This window comes from Palaemon carinicauda, chromosome 13, assembly GCF_036898095.1.
Source record: "Palaemon carinicauda isolate YSFRI2023 chromosome 13, ASM3689809v2, whole genome shotgun sequence".
NCBI lineage: Eukaryota > Metazoa > Arthropoda > Malacostraca > Decapoda > Palaemonidae > Palaemon > Palaemon carinicauda.
In genome coordinates this window covers 137,027,775-137,048,931 of record NC_090737.1, presented here as the reverse complement: position 1 = coordinate 137,048,931, position 21,157 = coordinate 137,027,775, and the positions used below count along the sequence as shown (strand labels likewise).

Here is a 21,157-nt window from a genome sequence, read left to right as displayed (position 1 = left end):
CCCCTGGCATTTTTTTTTTTTAAGCACATTTTGTAATATATATTTTTTAAATTGTTCTAACAGCCTTAATTTTCATCATAGAGATGTCAGATTGGTCTCATTTTTTTGGAGAATGCCTGAAGTTTCTCATAAAGTTATCAAAATTATGCAAAAAAAAATGTAAATAGTAGTTTTTTGCAAGGACGCACCGGTACGTCCATGGGGGTAAAGGGATGAGTTTTGTGAAACGTACCAGTACGTCCATTGGGGGTAAAAGGGTTAAAAGAAGATGCTTATGTCAATGTGGTCTGATTGTATTATCTTTGTACAGAAGATCCTCAACTTTCACTCAATTGGTTCCCAAAAGCTGTTTGCAAGTTAAATTTTGTCCTAGGGTAGGGCGATCCTGAATTTCATACCTTTGATTTCTAGCTACAAAAATCAACAACGTTAGGTTTCATAAGTATATATCAGTTTGTTATAAATGTTGTTTTTCTTTCTGTATTAAATATGATATTGCTTCATTACAGTATTTCTTTATCTTTGTTAATTTCAGTTGGATTTGTTTCTAAGTTGATGGACCTTCTGTATTTTATAGAGACTTGGTCATTCATTGCTTCTCATTCCTCATGGGAGAGCTGTATTGTGATTTAATTTCTGTAATACTTTAACCCTCTTACCCCCAAAGGACGTACTGGTACGTTTCACAAAAGCCATCCCTTTACCCCCATGGACGTACCGGTACGTCCTCGCAAAAAAAATGCTATAAAATTTTTTTCATATTTTTGATAATTTTTTGAGAAAATTCAGGCATTTTCCAAGAGAATGAGACCAACCTGACCTCTCTATGACAAAAATTAAGGCTGTTAGAGCAATTTAAAAAAAATATACTGCAAAATGTGCTTGAAAAAAAATAACCCCCTGGGGGTTAAGGGTTGGAAATTTCCAAATAGCCTGGGGGTAAAAGGGTTAAAATTGTAAAATTTTCTTCTTGAATCTTTCTTATGCCTATTTGGTTTTATTGTTCCAAGGATAGAATTCCATTTTATCATTCAAATTAAAGGATTACTTTCGAAAGTTACAACCATAGTTGGAAAAGCAGGATGCTTTAATGCTCACCGAGGAAATGAAATACATAGACTATAAGAGAAGTAAATTAACAATTAGAATAAAATATTGCACATTAAGGAAAGATGGACAGTTCCCAGATGTGAGGGTTTTTTTTTTTAATTTTTTTTTTCGAAATCAAGAATAAATATGTAATTACTGATTTTGTGTTTTCAGTGTAGAGTATGTTCATGAGTTTTCCGACATGGCTCCAATTTTGAAGCCCAGCAAGAAGGAAAAGGGCAGCTCAGGCGCAAGGTTAGAGCCAGAGATTGTGACTGGCTCACCCTTTGAGCCATCCTATGTTTACAAGATGTTGGCCAACATGGGTGGAGACATGTTTACTGAAGGTCGTCAGCAAGATGCAGAAGAGATGCTTTCCCTTGTCCTCAATGGTTTACATGACGAGGGTAAGGTTAAACTTTGGGTGATTCCAGTGAGCATGTGATTTATATTTACCTTTGCCAACGAACTTGGAAGGAGGGTATGTTTTTATTACCTCCGCCAACTAAGTTGGAAGAAGGTTTGATGTTTGTGAACAGCTTCCTAGCCACAGTTTTAATCGTAATGAAACTTGCAGGGATTAACTGCTATGTAAAAAGCTGGAAATTATAAAATTTGGGAGGTCAGTGTAAAGGAAAATGTCCAAATCACATAACCAGCCATAAGTTTGAACATCGTCACAGAGACTTCAAACTTGGTTCATATTTGAGTGTATGAAAATCCACGTCAATGAAAACATGTTGAAGGTCATGGTCGGGAAATAAGCTGCCGCGGCGTAGGTCTCCGCTCTACTGAGTGCCCCTCTAGTTATTCTAGTTACAGAAAGATTTTGTACTTAATCTCTTGAGTGGTGGAAATGATTACCAGTAGAGCATTTTGGTAAATATTTTTCTTATTCTGTCTAGCTCTTGTGAATAGCAGAAGGCTTTGCATATTGTTGTTTTATATTGCTAAGTGTTTTACAGGGAGTAGGAGATGCAGTGCAAGTCCTGCAAATACTTGATATTTTACATATTAATTCATGTTAGATACATCAATCAGAGAGCATAATACTTGGACACAATTTTCCTAGATATACACGTTTTAGCTACATATTTATACAGCGAAACGTTAACTATGGTAATTATTTTATAATTTAATTCCAAGTGGTCAGCCGTGCATAAGCAAATTCGTGGATATCAGACTGTGACCAACTTAATTTTATGAATGCGAGTATATTGAATACTGAGTAGGATTGCCTACCAGAAATGAATAAACGGGTATCCTAGGCTTGATAAGATATTCATCATGAATTATGACCAAAGTTATTATAGCAGTAAAATTTAGTATATGCTAGTGTTTAAAGTAATGTAAAAATAAGAGTGAAAGCTCTTCAATCTAGTACGAGGATAATGCAGTGGTAATAAAACCAGTGCATAAGGTATCATTAATTTCAGAGGCCTGGTTTGTGAAGGGGTGGTATTCAGACACTAATGGTCTTGTCAATGTGAGACCTTTTTAATAGAGAATTATAAAAGGTTGCAAAAGACTTCCGTGCAGATAGAGGGTGAATCATCATTATTTATACTAGCTAAGCTATAACCCTAGTTGGAAAAGTAGGATACTAAGCCCAACTGAAAACCCCTTAAACTAACAGTAGGCCTACCCACAAAGCTGAACAATCCTTAAACTAACATTAGCCTACCTACAAAGCTAAGCAACCCTTAAACTAACAGTAGGCCTACCTACAAAGCTGAAAACCCCTTAAACCATCAGGGTTAAGAGGCCGGTGAGGAAAGGAAATAAGAAAACAGATAGTGTGTCTTAAGCCCTGTCCACACGATCGTGCACACTTGACGGGCAAGCAGTGATACCAGACCACAATAGTTAGTAAGAATGAAGGTTAATGACGTCAGAAGCGTGAAAACAACAGACAGGGATCTGGCATCATAGAGTGTTGCCAGATCTCTGCCTTTAGTTTTCTCGCTTCTGACGTCATCAACCCTCATTTTCACTAACTATTGTGGCCTGGTATCACTGCTTGCCCGTTGGGTATGCACGATCCTGTGGACAGGGCTTTAGAAGACCCTCAAGCAAGAGAACAATAATTGAGAACAGTGGAAGACCACGGTACATTAGCTATGCCCTTCCCCAATACTAGAGAACAATGGTTTGTGTTAGGAGTGTCCTTCTCCTAGAAGAGCTGCTTACTGTAGCTAGTATCTTCTATCCTTACCAAGTGGAAAGTAACCACTGAACAATTACAGTCTAGTAGGTAACCCATTGAGTGAAGAATAGCAATGGGATCTTGTCTTCTTTAATAGGATTGATGGATTTATATTCTAGAACAACTTTTTCTCGCTGATGTATTGATGGGTTTCTATAGCAGTGGATATATTGGTGCTGAACTTGGATATAGAAAATTTTAAAGTGTACCATTATTTTTAATTGGTTGCACAGCGTATTATGTGGTAATGAGTTTTGACTTCGTATGAGCGCCGATATAAGTTTCCTGTCAGAAAATTATCTAAAATTTTACGTTGTATTCTCTTCTAGATGGTAGAAGCATTAAAACTGGCTGGTGGTGATAGTAGCCCAACTCCTGATAACTCTGTCAATGGTTCTGTAAATGGAGAAACCATTACTTCTGATCATGAAGAGCTGTCCGAAGATGATGATGAATGGCAGGTAAGTTGTCTCATTTTCCTCTTCCTGAAGTTCCATAATACCTCTTGCAAGCCTTCTAAACAACACCCAAAATTTACTGTATCTATCAAGTATGAAGAAGGGTGGGGCACAAGGGTCGCCTTCACCCACCCTGTAGAGACCTGTAATGGTCTAGTCAATTTTTAAACTAAACCTTTTTCATTTATGAATATAGTTGAAAAATGTTCATGCTTTCAAAAGTATTTATAACCTTGCCTGCCATCCGAAGAGATGGTCTATTAAGTATCTTTTGACAAGTAATCTATAGGATCATTTAAAATCTTAGAGAATTACGCCAGGTACAAGGCAAAATATTTGTTGTTAAAGATTACTTCACAATTACTAGTTAAATGTTTTGACTGAGACTGCCAAAGGTTCTAATTTTAAATAAGAAAAGAAGAAAAGTAAACCTATGGATTTAAGACCGCTAGATGAGAAGAAGTGACAAGGAACATTAAAATTCAAGGCAGAAAGCTCTGTGGTGTCCAGTGTGTTGCTTAAAAAAAAGTATGTATTACCTCCAATGGCGTGGCCCTCTTTCAATTTTCTTGCTGGTGTAGAGGATTGGGCAGAATGGTTGAAACTTGAGTATTGTAGTGTATTTCCAGAATGTTATTTTTTCGACTGATGCATAGCAAACTGAATTTTATATAATTGGGGAAAGGTCTTGGTCATCACTTTTTGGACATTCGAGTTTAGTAGTGTATTTCAGGAACTGTTATTTTTTCTCCATCTAAACCCATTTATAGAAAACCTTACAGTCGCATGGAAATTGAACCATACAAATGTAATCATTTGTTGGAAGGAGAGATTGTAAATGCTTATATATTCTGGTTGAATTGCGTTTGTTTATAAATGGATTTCATCTCTCATCAGGTCATGGGTCCTCGTAAGAGGTCTTGCGTCACCCGCACGGCTCACATCTCTCCGTCACCTATAAGTGGAATATTCTGGGGACAGCTTCGGTCTGTCTTACACCAGGCTGGTGGCGTCACTACTGCTAATCTCCAGCCTTTTACTACATTGCCTCTTGATATCCAGGTTTGTATTATTTATATGAAATATTTCGGTCTTTAAGCAGAGGCAATTCCCAATAGTTTTATTTTTATTATCAAACCCAGCTGAATTTTATAAATGTTACTTAACCCTTTTACCCCCAGGCTATTTGGAAATTTCCAACCCTTAACCCCCAGGGGGTTATTTTTTTCCCAGCACATTTTGCAGTATATTTGTTTTTTAATTGCTCTAACAGCCTTCATTTTTGTCATAGAGAGGTCAGGTTGGTCTCATTCTCTTGGAGATATCTGAATTTTCTCAAAAAATTATCAAAAATATGAAGTAAAAGAAAATTAGCATTTTTTTGCAAGGATGTACCATTACGTCCATGGGGGTGAAGGGATGGCTTTTGTGAAATGTACCAGTACGTCCTTTTGGGGTAAAAGGGTTAAGTTTATTTATGTTAATTACAAACTTATCAGAACTTGAAAGTCTTTTACCCATCTCTGATTCTTTGGAAAGCCACTTAGAGAAGTTATTTTAAACCATTCCATATGTCCATTATTTGTAAATACATATATACTAAAATCCTTTAGAAATTGGGATACAAATGTTTCATTTTACAGTCTCCGAAGGTAGAGAGCGTGCGAGACGCACTCGAGCACCTTGTAAGTCGTGAGGACATTCCTGATTATACGTGTTCGAAAACAAATCAGGAGGTTACTGTCTGCAAACAGGTAAGCTTGTGTGATAATGAATGCGATTTATATGATATCAAATAACATTAATTTTCTTTTCGTGAATTCTAATTAGAAGTATTAGGTTTAGAGTATTTTGAACCGTTGTTTGTGGACGGAAAGTAAAATATTGATATTTCACTGAATGTAGTTTTGTGTATTTTAGGTTTAGAATATATTGAACCGTTGTTTGTGGACGGAAAGTAAAATATTGATATTTCACTGAATGTAGTTTTGTGTATTTTAGGTTTAGAATATATTGAACCGTTGTTTGTGGACGGAAAGTAAAATATTGATATTTCACTGAATGTAGTTTTGTGTATTTTAGGTTTAGAATATATTGAACCGTTGTTTGTGGACGGAAAGAAAAATATTGATATTTCACTGAATGTAGTTTTGTGTATTTTAGGTTTAGAATATATTGAACCGTTGTTTGTGGACGGAAAGAATAATATTGATATTTCACTGAATAGTTTTGTGTATTTCATCAATTTAGGTACAATATTTGTACTATATAAACGTGTTTTTGATAATGTAGCAGTATTACAAATGATAGGAATTTTATATTGTATGAATATTAAGAAAATGAACTGTTTTAATTGTAATGCTCCAATTTGGCTGAACTTTCAGGTTCTTCTGGAGACCTTACCAACAGTACTTATCCTACAACTGAAGAGGTTCATATATGACAAAGATGGCGGCCTACAGAAGGTTACAAAGAAAGTTAATTTTCCTATTGATCTTGAGATTACCAAGGGTAAGTTGAAACTTCATTTCATAGAAATAGTTCGTTTTATAATTTATAATAGTATATTTTATATTTGAATGAAGGCTATGTCAAGAAATACAAAGGCTAAACATTTTAGTGTTTCATATCTTACATCCATTCACTCAGCAATAAAGCCACACCCCCTCTCGCTCTTCCCTTTTCAATACCAGACATTTCACCAAACATCACTTCACCCTTTCCTTTTATCTTCGTCTCACACAAGGCCAATACATCCATCCTTCTATTCCTAAACATACTTCCAATTTCACATCTTTTACTCTATCGTACTACATCCACGCACATTCAAACACCCCAAAACTAGAGTGCGGGGAGCAGTCACTCTCCCCCCAGCTCCATTTCTTTGTCGATATCTTACATGGTGTACCTTTCAATCGGGGGGGGGGGGGGGGAATTTTTTTTGTTTGGTTTAAAGGACTAGCTTGTAGTTCTGTGGGAATGAGAGCAAGTTGAAGAAATTGGACAGGTAACTGTGTCAAGATCCAAAGTAGTTAATGGTGAAGCAAAATTTTTTGAAAGTGTGTTTGGGAAAGAGACAATACACACAACTTCGGTGATGTTAATGTGCACTGTTATGTTCACCCTTCCCCTCTACACCATCTTGACAAAATAAAAAAAATCTGGCACAGTATAAAAGTCCTACTTGCCAGTTACACAAACATTGATACCCCTTTTCATTGTACTGCTCTACCGAAAGTTTGGTGAGGTTACTAAATTTTTAATCCTAATATTTAGATGTTAGTTAGAAATATTTAATCCTGTTTTGTTGCTTTACCTGAACAGAGTTGATGTCGCCAAATAGCCGTGGGAAATTCTCCACCCTGCAGAGAAAGTACAAGTTGTTGGCAGTGGTTTATCATGACGGAAAAGAGGCAACCAAGGGACATTATATTGCCGATATTTATCACAGTGGATACAACTGCTGGCTGAGGTATGACGACAGCGTCGTGAAAGCGGTTCCCGAAGCCAACGTCTTGAGGCACGTCACCCCTAGGGTTCCATACCTGCTCTTTTATCGACGAGGCGACACTTTGGTTGGACCTTCGTTGAAACCGAAATCCTAAGCGCGCCAGCGTGTGCGGAAAGATGTAGTGAGAAATCTTGAATAGGTCAGCCCTTGCTGTAATGTAATCATACACTTTTCTTTTTTGCCTTTGTTTTTGTCAGAGAGGTGAACGTGTAAGCATTTATTGGGTGCCTCTTAATCTGTTACGGTGGATTGTGACGTGTGATCAGTGATTTATAATAGTGATTAAACTTTCTGTAACTCTTAATCAGTGAGTCATTGCATGGTATCCTGCAAGAAAAACTAGTTTAAAATATATAAATATATATTTGTTGCTCATACAGGCAAGGGACTTCCTTTTTTCGAAGCAGTTCTTGTTTTTTAGTGAGAATAAAACACTTATATTTCATGAAAGATCTCAACTGAATTCTAGTTAAGAAATTATCAAATGTTAAATGTGATGTTTTATTGAGAAAAATTTTTGTTGCATTCCCTGCACTATTTATGTGATAATGCAGCTTAAATTTTCCGAGTGACAGTGATAAAGCATCTCTCTCTCGAAGCTTCCACATTTGAAAATTGGAGATGTGAATATGAAGATAAACGTGTCGCCTGGTAATAACAGACTCCCTGTTACGCAGTGATCGATATTTGGTGAACCTTCGTAGTGCGTTGTTCCTTACCCTCAAGTTTTATCAAGACTTTGAGTTTTCTCCCCCATAGCCCCATTAATATTACAACATTTTTGTTTATATATGTGGTAACTGGTCATTACAGTATGCACTTGGGTTGCATTGAGAAGGCAAATACAGGAAAAGCTTGAAAGACTTAAAAAGCCATGTTCAGGAAATTGAGGTTATATTCATTCTTGCCATATTTGATGTAAGATAAAATTAGACATACTATAGTCAGTTTCTTTTAGCGATGCAGATTTGCACCGACTCGCAGCGGTGCCCTTTTAGCTCGGGAAAAGTTTCCCGATCGCTGATTGGTTGGACGGGATAATTCTAACCAATCAGCGATCAGGAAACTTTTCCGAGCTAAAAGGGCACCGCTGCGAGTCCCCTTTTAGCTCGGGAGAAGTTTCCTGATCGCTGATTGGTTGGACGAGATAATTCTAACCAATCAGCGATCAGGAAACTTTTCCGAGCTAAAAGGGCACCGCTGCGAGTCGGTGCAAATCTGCCTCGATAAAAGAAATGGACTATACACTTGAAGTTGCTGGGATGAATTTTTATAGGGTAACTGTAATGACCATTTGTTTTATGGTAACAAGATATATGAAGTTTAGAGGAAATGTTATATACAGTAAATAACTATTTTTTGTAAGAAGTGAGCTGCTATTTTTTTTCTGTCCTGAAAGATTCCGAGTAAGTATTGCATTTTCAGGTTTTTTTTTTTCTCGTTTGTTTTTTGGTTTGTTTAGTCGACAAACACTTTTGAGCATATTTGTCATCATTTGAATGAAAGCTTAAGATGTACTGAATTCATCTTTTTTTTTATATTGCTTGATTCCTCTGTTTAATTATTTGTGTTTTCTTTTGTATTATGAAGACTTGGTGTTCTTTCAACAATATTTTAATGAGTGAGACATTAATTTTAAATTTTTTTTATTGTTAGTAAAAGCTTATTAATGTATCCCATCATCTGTTACCATTTTATGTTGTATTACGTTACTGAATAAAAGCTTGACAACCTTTAGTGCTTTTAAATACGATACGAGCCAGGATTTACGAAGATTGTCAGTTCAAGATTTAACGTATATGTAGTAGCTTAGCAGTCACTTCTGTGCCATTTCAAGACTCAAGCACGCTCTTGACAAAAACACGAACGTGTAGGTGAGCTGCGAAAATTGGAATGAGTTTATCAGACTAACAATACTATGGAGAGAGAGGATATGTAACAGCTCCTCACCTATCCTCCTTAGATATCTAGACTGGGTTAAGTCTGTTTGAGGTGCAGATATCTATGGTTATGTACGAATACGTCCCTGATTATACACGATATCTTAAGATAGTCGTTCCGGGGGTTAGAGCCCCGTGATACCTGACGGTAATTCTCTTCTAATATCACTCGCAGAAATATTATACAGTAGGAAGCTGCCGAAAGGAACTTCCATCAGGACGACATGGCTATCTCACCCAAAAATAGATTTATCGTACGTCAAAATCCGTTTTTTATGTTTAACGCTATTCCCAGAAAGGATGGCCGTGGTTGTTTTAAACTCTTCCCTGTTGCATACATGATATGTCTCGGGATATTCGCTCCGGGGGTTAGAAAACTGATACCTCTATAGGTAGAATTCTCGGGTATATCACTTGCAGGAAATATCCCAAGTAGATTTTTCCTATGTCAAAATCCTTTTTTTTTTTTTTTTTTTTTTTTATTACTGCCAAGCATACTCCATTTAGAAGGTAAATCTTGAAGCATCCTATTGGAATTGATATCGAAAACTCCCAATTCCTGTGGTTGTAATAAGTATTTAAGGTGAAAAATATTTAATATTTATTGTAGAGTTGTGATTTAAGCAACAAACTCTTTCCTTACTCTGGATTGCATTCAAACTTTTTTATTAAATTTTAATCTTTAGCATATTTAAAAACGTCGAAGAAATAGCCAATAAACAAGGCACTTGCATAGAGGGATACAAATCATCATTAGGAATAGGTGTGCATCAGTGACCTTGGCAAGTTTTAATACTGGATAACTTTTATTTTAGATTTCCTACTATATTGTGTAATGAAATTAAACCGTGTTTGACTAATAACCTTTTTTTCCAATTTATAATCTGGTCAACAATTGAGGTATTGTGTGACTGAATGTTCCTGCTATATTGTGTAATGAAATTAATCATTGTTAGACCTTAAAAATTTTTTCCAGTTTATAATCTGGTTAGCAATTGAGGTTTTGTGCGTCAAAATGTGGAAAACTTGATTTCCTCCTCTCTGGAGAATGCCATTGTTCTCTCAAAGAACCCTTAAAAAATAACTCATTCCACCAGCTAAAGGCCAGTATTACCTGGTGTGTTATGTTTTATTTGAAAAGATCTGCAATTTGAGATGGGTATTTTAGTGAATTACTAGTACTATGTAACTTATTCAATTTGATTCCAGGACAAAATTTATTTATCAAAAGACACAGAGGAGAGTACAAGGTAAATCGTTGGCATCCTAATGCTTGGTACAGCAGATGACTCAACGTTTATCGAGCCAAGCCATCGCCTCCAATGGCTCCTGAGTAGACAAACGGAGGCATGGCATGCGTTAAAATTTTGTGGGTGCGTAGAATTTAAAATTTTTTAGACTGTATACTGTAATAGAATTAATTGGTCAACAGCGTATAATCTGTTGGTGGGGCTGGACTGTAATGCAGACAGGACACAAAGCCTTCCTCTTATCTGTCAGTAAAATAAGAAAAATGGAATTGAAAGCTACTGAAAGCCTGTTTTCTCTATGCCAACAGCAGCTCGAAAGTAAAGGAAATTTCAGTGACAGTTTAACATGAAATACTTTATTGCTTAGTCACGTCATTAGAAAAAACCATGAATAAAAGCCATTTACATAGGTATCTTTCATACTCGTACCCATCATCATCATCACCATCTCCCAGACCTATTGACCCACAAAGGCCTCTGTTAGATTATGCCAGTCATCTCTATCTTAGTTCTTTTAAATCAATACTTCTTCATTCATCATTTACTTCACGTTTCATAGTTCTCAGGCATGTAGTCCTGGATCTTCCAACTTCTCGTACTGTACACCAAATCATATTTTCCAGCTATCACTGAATTTACTACTGTGCTCTAAATATAATTTGATAATGACGATAGATTGAAATAAACTTTGATACTGGCAAGTCTAGCAAAGTATGAAGTATGAAGAAAAAGAAGATTCTCTCTCCTCATACACCTGACAACAATTACCAAAACAATTCTTCTTCACCTAAGGGGTTAACTACTGCACTGCAATTGCTCAGTGGCTACTTTCCTCTTGGTAAGGGTAGAAGAGACTTTTTAGCTATGGTAAGCACCTCTTCTAGGAGGACACTCCAAAATCAAACCACTGATCTCTAGTCTTGTGTAGTGCCATAGCCTCTGTATCATGGTCTTCCACTGCCTTGGGTTAGAGTTCTCTTGCTTGAGGGTACACTCGGGCACCCTATTCTATCTAATTTCTCTTCCTCTTGTTTTGTTAAAGTATTTATAGTTTATATTGGAATTATTTATTCTAATGTTATTACTGTTCTTAGAATATTATATTTTTCTTTGTTTCCTTTCCTCACTGGGCTATTTTCCCTGTTGGGGCCCCTGTGCTTATAGCATTCTACTTTTCCAACTAGGATTGTAGCTTAGCAATTCATAATACTGTAATGTGGGTTCACATAACACTACAGTAATTGATTTTTTTATATTACCTAAATGTAGTTTCCTTTTCATCTTGGTGTCCAGCTTCTTAAAATTACTTTGAGTACAAATATGGGATTCCCCCATCATCTGAAATGCCTCCCAACTTCTGATGCGATGCCCAAATTCATAAATCCAATGCTTTCGAATGAACATAATAAAATGTGTGGAGGTCCTGTAGAGAGCACGGTTCCCCTGCTTCATAGGAACGGAAAAGCAGCCTTTATTGGAAAGTACATAATTGCAGTTTTATTTATAGTATGTATAAATATATAGTTTATACTGTATATGACATGTTTGTTTTGACGTTGTTAATAGTTTATATATGATATATCTGTTTTGACGTTACTGCTTTTAGAATGATTTATTGTTAGTTTGTTCTCATCATTTATTTATTTCCTTATTTCCTTTCCTCACTGGGCTATTTTTCCCTATTGGAGCCCTTGGGCTTATACCATCTTGCTTTTCCAACTAGGGGTTGTAGCTTGGCTGGTAATAATAATAATAATACATAATTTCTGAAAAGGAAAGTGAAATACAGTATACTTGATACATCATTTTAACTTCATAATGAAATAGAAACCTTTCTTTTTACAGTACTGTACAGTATAATGAGTGGATGCGATAAAGTATAACGGCAATATAAACTGCGATGAATTTAAATCATAACGCTCAATATCCAACTAACTTATTATAATACACTGGTGCAGTAAACGACTCTTCGTAAAAGATCATCTTCCTCGGCGACGAAGGCGAAGCATAGATCTTGTCTGCCCAGGGTACACATTTATGCTTAAATGAACTAGGAATAACTGGAGAAACTTCCCCTGGTTTAACAGGGATTTTCTTGATGGCAAATGGATGGGTTCCCATAAATACAATAATGAACTGGTCTTCCGAATCACTGTAATAAATGCGAAGTACGTAAGTCAGACACGTTCTCGCTATTGATAAGCATAATATAGCGTTAACTGTAAAAAAAATTCCGAATTGATAAATTTCTGTGAATAATTCAGTAAATTCCGATACAATAAACGGTTCGTACATTCCATGAGGTATTAACGGTGCCGCTATTAAGCAACTAAGACCAACTGCTTCCGTGAAACCTAAGCCCCAGAGGGCGTATGACGCAGAATCGCCTTCGTAAACTAAACTGTAATGAGATTCGATATCATCATCTTTTTGAAGGCGTGACGGAGATTTCTTTTTGAATATCTTTCTGTAAATGATAGTCCGAGGGATTTCAAAACTCCACGGGCTTGGTTCACTTTGTTGTCTTGGTGCTGCAAAACTCCTTACGTTCTGCGACAGAAGTTTCTTGTTATTACACGACGTAAAAGTGTGTAGAGCTCTGGACTTCTTTATGCTAACTTGAGTGCTGTTATTAACAGAAATACTGGATCTCCATGAATTCATGTTAAATCCACATCGATGCGGGATTTGTCTTATCATTATCCTGAACACCATGCTGGAAAAGATAGAGAAATACGTTATTTTTCTTGAAAAGATAGAGGGAAATATGTTATTTTTCTTGAAAAGATAGAGAGACTACGTTATTTTCTTGAAAAGTTAGAGAGAAATACGTTATTTTCTTGAAAAGATAGAGAGAAATACGTTATTTTCTTGAAAAGATAGAGGGAAATACGTTATTTTTCTTGAAAAGATAGAGGGAAATATGTTATTTTTCTTGAAAAGATAGAGAGAAATACGTTATTTTCTTGAAAAGATAGAGGGAAATGTTATTTTCTTGAAAAGATTAGAGGGAAATATGTTATTTTTCTTGAAAAGATAGAGACTACGTTATTTTTCTTGAAAAGATAGAGAGAAATACGTTATTTTCTTGAAAAGATAGAGGGAAATATGTTATTTTTCTTGAAAAGATAGAGAGAAATACGTTATTTTCTTGAAAAGATAGAGGGAAATATGTTATTTTTCTTGAAAACATAGAGAGAAATACGTTATTTTCTTGAAAAGATAGAGGGAAATATGTTATTTTTCTTGAAAAGATAGAGACTACGTTATTTTTCTTGAAAAGATAGAGAGAAATACGTTATTTTCTTGAAAAGATAGAGGGAAATATGTTATTTTTCTTGAAAAGATAGAGAGAAATACGTTATTTTCTTGAAAAGATAGAGGGAAATATGTTATTTTTCTTGAAAAGATAGAGAGACTACGTTATTTTTCTTGAAAAGATAGAGAGAAATACGTTATTTTCTTGAAAAGATAGAGAAAAATATGTTATTTTTCTTGAAAAGATAGAGAGATTACGTTATTTTCTTGAAAAGATAGAGAGATAAAGATAGAGAGAAATACGTTATTTTCTTGAAAAGATAGAGAGAAATACGTTATTTTTCTTGAAAAGATAGAGAGAAATACGTTATTTTTCTTGAAAAGATAGAGAGAAATACGTTATATTTCTCAAAAAGAGAGAAATACGTTATTTTTCTTGAAAAGATAGAGAGAAATACGTTATTTTTCTTGGAAAGATAGAGAGAAATACACTATTTTTCTTGAAAAGATAGAGAGAAATACGTTATTTTTCTTGAAAAGATAGAGAAATACGTTATTTTTCTTGGAAAGATAGAGAGAAATACACTATTTTTCTTGAAAAGATAGAGAGAAATACGTTGTCTTTCTTGAAAAGATAGAGAGAAATACGTTATTTTCTTGAAAAGAAAAATACGTTATTTATCAAATAACATTTTCCTAAAAACCTTTATCTAAAATAAAGTAGGATTCCATGTAATACAAGTTTATTCAATGAGATCTGAATGGTAGCAATAGGTTTGGGTAGATAATTCTCACCATCCAGGACAGTACCATCCTGTTAGTAATACTAGGCATGCAGTTAATTCTAATAGTCGGGACTTTTCCTTCGTAAAGCTCCATACTACACCGTATTCTAGAAGTTTTATTCAAGCTGTGACCAAGTTGTGGAATAATCTTCCTAATCGGGTAGTTGAATCGGTAGAACTTCAAAAGTTCAAAGTTGCAGCAAATGATTTTATGTTGAACAAGCTGACGTAAGTCTTTTTATAGTTTATATATGACATATCTGTTTTGACGTTACTTTTTGTAAAATGATTTATTGTTAATTTGTTCTCATTTATTTATTTATTTCCTTATTTCTAACTGGGCTATTTTTCCCTGTGGGAGCCCTTGGGCTTATAGCAGCTTGCTTTTCCAACTAGGGTTGTAGTTTGGCTAGTAATAATAATAATAATAATAAAAGTGAGAAGGGCGAACCTTGTTATAAGACAAAGCAGGACATTGTTTTCCAACTATGGTATGACTTCACATTCCCCTGGATTTCTTTTCCGTGTCAGAGCATGCTGTCGAGGCGAGTTTCCAGGAAACCCTAAATGTTACAAAAGCAACCGCAGATGATGATTGGTGTCTCCCCAAAAGCATGCCATTAGCGGGAACAGCGGCCACTTCCTAAAGGGTATTAGCATGATTTGCCAATAAACGAGCAATATGCGGCTCTTCTAGGAGAAGGACACTCCAAAATTAAACCATTGTTCTCTGGTCTTGGGTAGTGCCATGGCCTCTGTACTATGATCTTCCACTGTCTTTGGTTAGAGTTCTCTTGCTTGAGGGTATACTTGAGCACACCATTCTTTTCTCTTCCTCTTGTTTTGTTAGTTTTTCTAGTTTATATAGGAGATATTTATAATAATGTTACTGTTCTTAAAATATTCTATTTTTACTCGTTTCCTTTCCTCACTGGGCTATTTTCCCTGTTGGGGCCCCTGGGCTTATAGCATCCTGCTTTTCCAACTAGGGTTGTGGCTTAGGAAGTAATATCAATACTAATAATAAAATGTTAAATGCTGTAGAACGAAAATGATGAACTGTAGAGAGTAGGGTTCCACTGTTGCGTAGGACCAAAAAATTAACCCTTATTATTATTATTACTAGCCAAGCTACAACCCTCGTTGGAAAAGCAATATGCTATACAGTAAGCTCAAGGGTTCCAATAGGGAAAAATAGCCCAGTGAGGAAAGGAAATAAGGAAATAAATAAATGATGAGAACAAATAACAATAAATCATTCTAAAAACAGTAACAATGTCAAAACAGATATGTCAAATATAAACTATAAAAAGACTCACTGTAAGGTAAAGTAATCAACCAAAAAAAAAAAAAAAAAAGCCGATAGCTCTTCATTCATATAAATGTTTTGAGGAATGTTAGCAAATCCTGAGGAACGTATGACAATTCAGAGTTTAGAACACCAAGGGATGAAGCAACAAAAACATAAGGGTACTACTTTAGCGTGAGGTCTACCGCCATATGTAGCCTACCCACGTGAAACCTGAGGTCTACCGCGTGACCTGTCGCTCCCGCTCTCCCCGCTCATATATAAGAATACCGTTAGGTTAGGTTAGGATTAAACAGCTGTAGCCGTCATCGTTAGTGCTCACGAGAGGTAGACCTCACGCTGAAGTGCTAACGGGAGGTAGATCTCACACTAAAGTGCGGTAGACCTCACGCTAAAGAAGTACCAACATAAGAATGTTTAATGAGCGACTGGATTTGGGAGTTCTGTGGGGTCGTAGGTGAACTAAGTAAGTTGTGGGGGGGGGGGGGGGGGAGCAGAGCTCTTGGTAAGCGAGTAAGGACGTCTCAGTTCACTAGGTTAGTTTAGGTGAGCGTGGTTAGGTAACGGTTTCCCATATTTTATCTGTTCTGTGTTTTACCTCACTTGGAAGTTTAGCGATGTCGTAAGAGAGGTTAAGGAGGGCGGTAAAGGTAATTTTTGAAGAAAACAGTTTAAAAAAAAATATTTAATTAGGAAATTTTTCCCGTTCTAAAGTATAATAATACAAGGAATGAATGGGTTAGGTTAGACACCTTCCTTTAATTTTCTCTAAGTTAGGTTAAGTTAGACATTTAGACATTTACTCGGTAGGTGTTTCCTTCCTGCCAAAAAACAATAAATAAGATAAATAAAATAAAAATATTCTTATACGAAATCCAGTCCAGTTGAAAAATACCAATAAACCTTCCGATTGATAACAAGTTGGATAACATGTCATTACAGATGTTTCATCCTACTACTACTACGTTAATTCTTACAATACATATTACTTTAGGCTATATTGCTTGACATAATTTACATATATATTACCTTCTAATAGTGAAAGATTTGCAGGACTTCACCAAAAAACGTAACTTTAATCAGTGTTATAGTGACTCCGCAAAATAAGTTTGCGGCCACTCTATCGCATGATAGATATGTGCAGAGCTTCTTAGCTTATTCTTATTATTATTATTATTATTATTGTTATTAAGCTTATTTTACCTGTACCATAAATTGATTAATGAATTCTTATTTAGTGAAATAAATATAGAAAATAAAAAAGGATTATTAAACCTGATTAGGAGGAAAAGACAAATCAGTATAAGTAGATAAACTTTGGAGGCGCCGATGCAAAAGGTAAGCCTGATCCCAGAACCTGAACCTGAACCTGAACCTGAATAATAAAATTCTCAATAGCTACTTTAATTACTTTTATCACATTTTACCTTGGAAGGTAAAAAATAGAATGGGATATTAACAAAGACAAATTTTGACAGTAAATAGAAATAAGTAAGAGGTTAAAAATATTCCAGGTTCCTCGTTGCTCTCTAACAACACTGATTGTGGGTACACAGTAAGCTTATTCTTATTATTGTAATTAAGCTTATTTTAGCTGTACCATAAAGGAATTAACAATAAAATTCTCCATAGTTACTTTTATCACATTCTACATTAGCAGGTAGAAACTAGAATGGGAAAATAGCAAAGACAAATTTGACAATAAATAATAGATTCGTGAAAGGTCGAAAAGGTTCCAGGTTCCTCGTTGCTCTCTCCAACACACTGATAATAAGTGATTGTGAGTTTAAAGGCCAATCATGAATGACAGAGGCAAGGGACAGTGACATTGCCCTAGCCAGCAAGACAATGCCCTAGAGACTGACCTTATATCATATGATCAGCGACCAAGCCACCTCTCCACTCAAGCTAGGACCAAGGAGGGCCAGGCATTGGCTGTTGGGGAGTCACCAGATATACCTACAGGCTCCTCCCAACCCCCACCCCAACCTTAGTTTACAAGGATGGTAAGGTTGCAAACACTAATGGCACTAACGAGACTGATCGGAACTCGAACCTACGACTGTCTAAAACCAGGCAGAGACGTTACCAATCAGGCCACAACATTACTAGAAGAGAAATTAAAGGTGAAAATTTCTACAGTGCATAAAATTCATTATCATTATTTACCTTCTACACAGACAGCACAGCTGACATACTTTTACTTCTAACCTCAAATGCCTTTTTTTTTTTTTAAAATTCCACATTTCTATGTTATTGTTTCTAAATTTTCTTAACTCATTACAGCAAGATATATTCTCCGTAGTATCCTCTGCCTCTCTATACAACACACAAAATCTATCATCATCATTCCTGTTTCTATAATTTGCTTTTAATTCTATCATATTGAACCTTGTTTTCATCAGTGTTAAGTTCTCCTATGTAATCTCTTCTGCTATCACCATTCTCAAACCTCAGTTTGGTCATATCTGTTGTCTTTTCTTCTGTTTATCTTACAATTTAATTTGTCACATTACTTTTTATTTCATTTTTGAGTTTTTTTTTTCTTTTTATACTTTCTTACTTCTCAATTTTAAAATCATATTTATTGCATATTGCTATGATATTTTTCCCAACATTCCCCATATGGTTTTCTTATTTGATCTTCCACTATCTCTAGTCATTTGTCAATTGATGTAAAAGAAAAAAAAAACTTTTTTATACTCTATTTTTTTTTCTATTTGGGTGACATGGCTATCTCATCCAAAAAATGTGCCAAACTCCCTTTCTTTTTCTATTTATTAAAGATAAATTCGGCAACAAAGGTTTATAAAAGGCAATGCTTTGCCATTACAGTGTGGCCCCAGATGCTAATAAGGAATATATATGAACAAACTGCAAGTACTTCATATTGTTGCATCCTTGCAGAAACAGGAATATGGCCAACGTCTTGTAGTATATATATATATATATATATATATATATATATATATATATATATATATATATATATATATATATATATATATATATATATATATATATATATATATATATAAATATATATATATATATATATATATATATATATATATATATATAATATATATATATATATATATATATATATATATATATATATATATATATATATATATATATATATATATATATATATATATATACATATAACAATTCTCCTCCATGGCATCATAAACTGATAAAAAGAGACTAGTCAGAGAGATAATTAAGGAGCAATTGAAGAAACCCCATGGAAAGCATTGGAGTAGTAGCATTGAAGGAATTTGTTGTAAATATGAAATAGAAATAGAAGAAAAGGACCCCGAAAAATTAAATTATGAAAAGAATAATGGAAATTATAGAAGAAACTATTGAAGAATAGAAGAAAGATAAAAAAAATGGGATTAATAGAAAAAAGGCCTGCAGCCTTATGTCAGAGAAATAAATATGGAGGAGGCTAACCTTATAATGCAGGTTGAATATGCTCAAGCGAAAAAAAAAATCCAGGGAAATATACTCAGATGATGTGTGTGACCTATGCAAAGAAAAAGAAAATACAGAACATTAATTCTATTCTCATACACATTAAAACAATGCAACAAGATATAAGCGTATATATGTTGCAAAATTCTAGAAGGGATCTGGCTGTATACATTAAGTCAATGCATTTGGAGGAATGATTTAAAAATACCAAACTTACCACAATAGGTTATCGAAAGGATAAGAAGATATTATCCCAACTGATTTAATGGTAGAATGGGATAGAATTAATGATTAGGATTTTCATTAAAATTGTTTATGGTATAGGTAAAAGAAATTTATTTTCCTCTTGTTTTTTTGAAGATTTTATAATTTACATATAAAAGATTTATTTCAATGTTGTTAAAATATTTCAGTAGTTCATTACTTCTCTTGTAGTTTGTGTATTTCTTTGCCTACTTTCCTCACTGGGCTATTTTTCCCCGTTGGAGAATTTGGGGTTATAGCATCTTGTTTTTCAGCTAGGGTTGTAGTTTAGCTAATAGGTAGTAGGTTGGCCTAGGCACCAGCCGCCCGTTGAGATACTACCGCTAGAGAGTTATGGGGTCCTTTGACTGGCCAGACAGTACTACATAGGACCCTTCTCTCTGGTTACGGTTCTTTCCCTTTGCCTACACAGACACCGAATAGTCTGGCCTATCCTTTACAGATTATCCTCTGTCCTCATACACCTGACAACACTGTGATTACTAGACAATTTTTCATCACCCAAGGGGTTAACTACTGCACTGTAATTATTCAGTGGCTGCTTTCCTCTTGGTAAGGGTAGAAGAGACTCTTTAGCTATGGTAAGCAGCTCTTCTAGGAGAAGGACACTCCAAAATCAAACCATTGTTCTCTATTCTTGGGTAGTGCCATAGCCTCTGTACCATGGTCTTGCACTGCCTTGGGTTAAAGTTCTCTTGCTTGAGGGTACACTCAGGCACACTTTTCTATCTAGTTTCTCTTCCTCTTGTTCTGTTAAAGTTTTTATAGTTTAAGTGGGAAATATTTATTTTAATATTGTTACTATTCCTAAAATGTTTTATTTTTCCTTATTTCCTTATTTCCTTTCCTCACTGGGCTATTTCCTCGTTGGAGCCCTTGGGGTTATAGCATCCTGCTTTTCCAACTAGGGTTGTAGCTTAGCTAATAATAATAATAATAATAATAATAATAATAATAATAATAATAATAATAATAATAATAATAATAATAATAATAACGGTATTCTAAATAGAGAGCTGTTAAAAAGGTTATCTATCACAGTATATATCTTAGGAATGTATAACCAGGGTTGCCAGGTTTTCTAAATGAGAAAAGGTCAATTTCTAATCAACAGAGGCTTTAAAGGGTCAACCCATTAATAGAAAAAGGTCAAAAATATAGTATTTAAGGACCGGCTTTTTTCATATTACTAAAGGCCAACCTATTTAAATACAAAAGGTAAAATTTGAGTTTTTTTGGGCCGGAAAAAAGGCCAAACTGGCAACCCTGAACGAAGCAAAATGAAAGGAAGTAGATATTTTCCAAATTATTATATTTAATATTTCTAATGTTAAACAAGCTAACATATAAGCAAAAATATAACATTATAAACAATTTAAATAATTTAATAAGAATAATTCAACTGTTTATAATAAAAAATCAAATTTTTATGATTTTCCAATTTATTACATTTTATATTTCTAATGTTAACCAAGCTAACATATAAGCAAAAATATAACATTATAAACAATTTAAATAATTTTATAAAAATAATTTAACTGTTTATGATTCATAATTTAGTTTTTACGTTTTTCTATAAACAGAAACTTAACGATCTTTACGGG

At 34.7% G+C, this 21,157-nt stretch overlaps 1 pseudogene; it reads left to right on the top strand.

Annotated features, from left to right (window-relative positions):
- Nucleotides 1-8,997, top strand: part of LOC137651838 (uncharacterized) — an 18,276-nt pseudogene extending 9,279 nt beyond the window's left edge.
- The last annotated feature ends 12,160 nt before the right edge of the window (nt 8,998-21,157 follow it).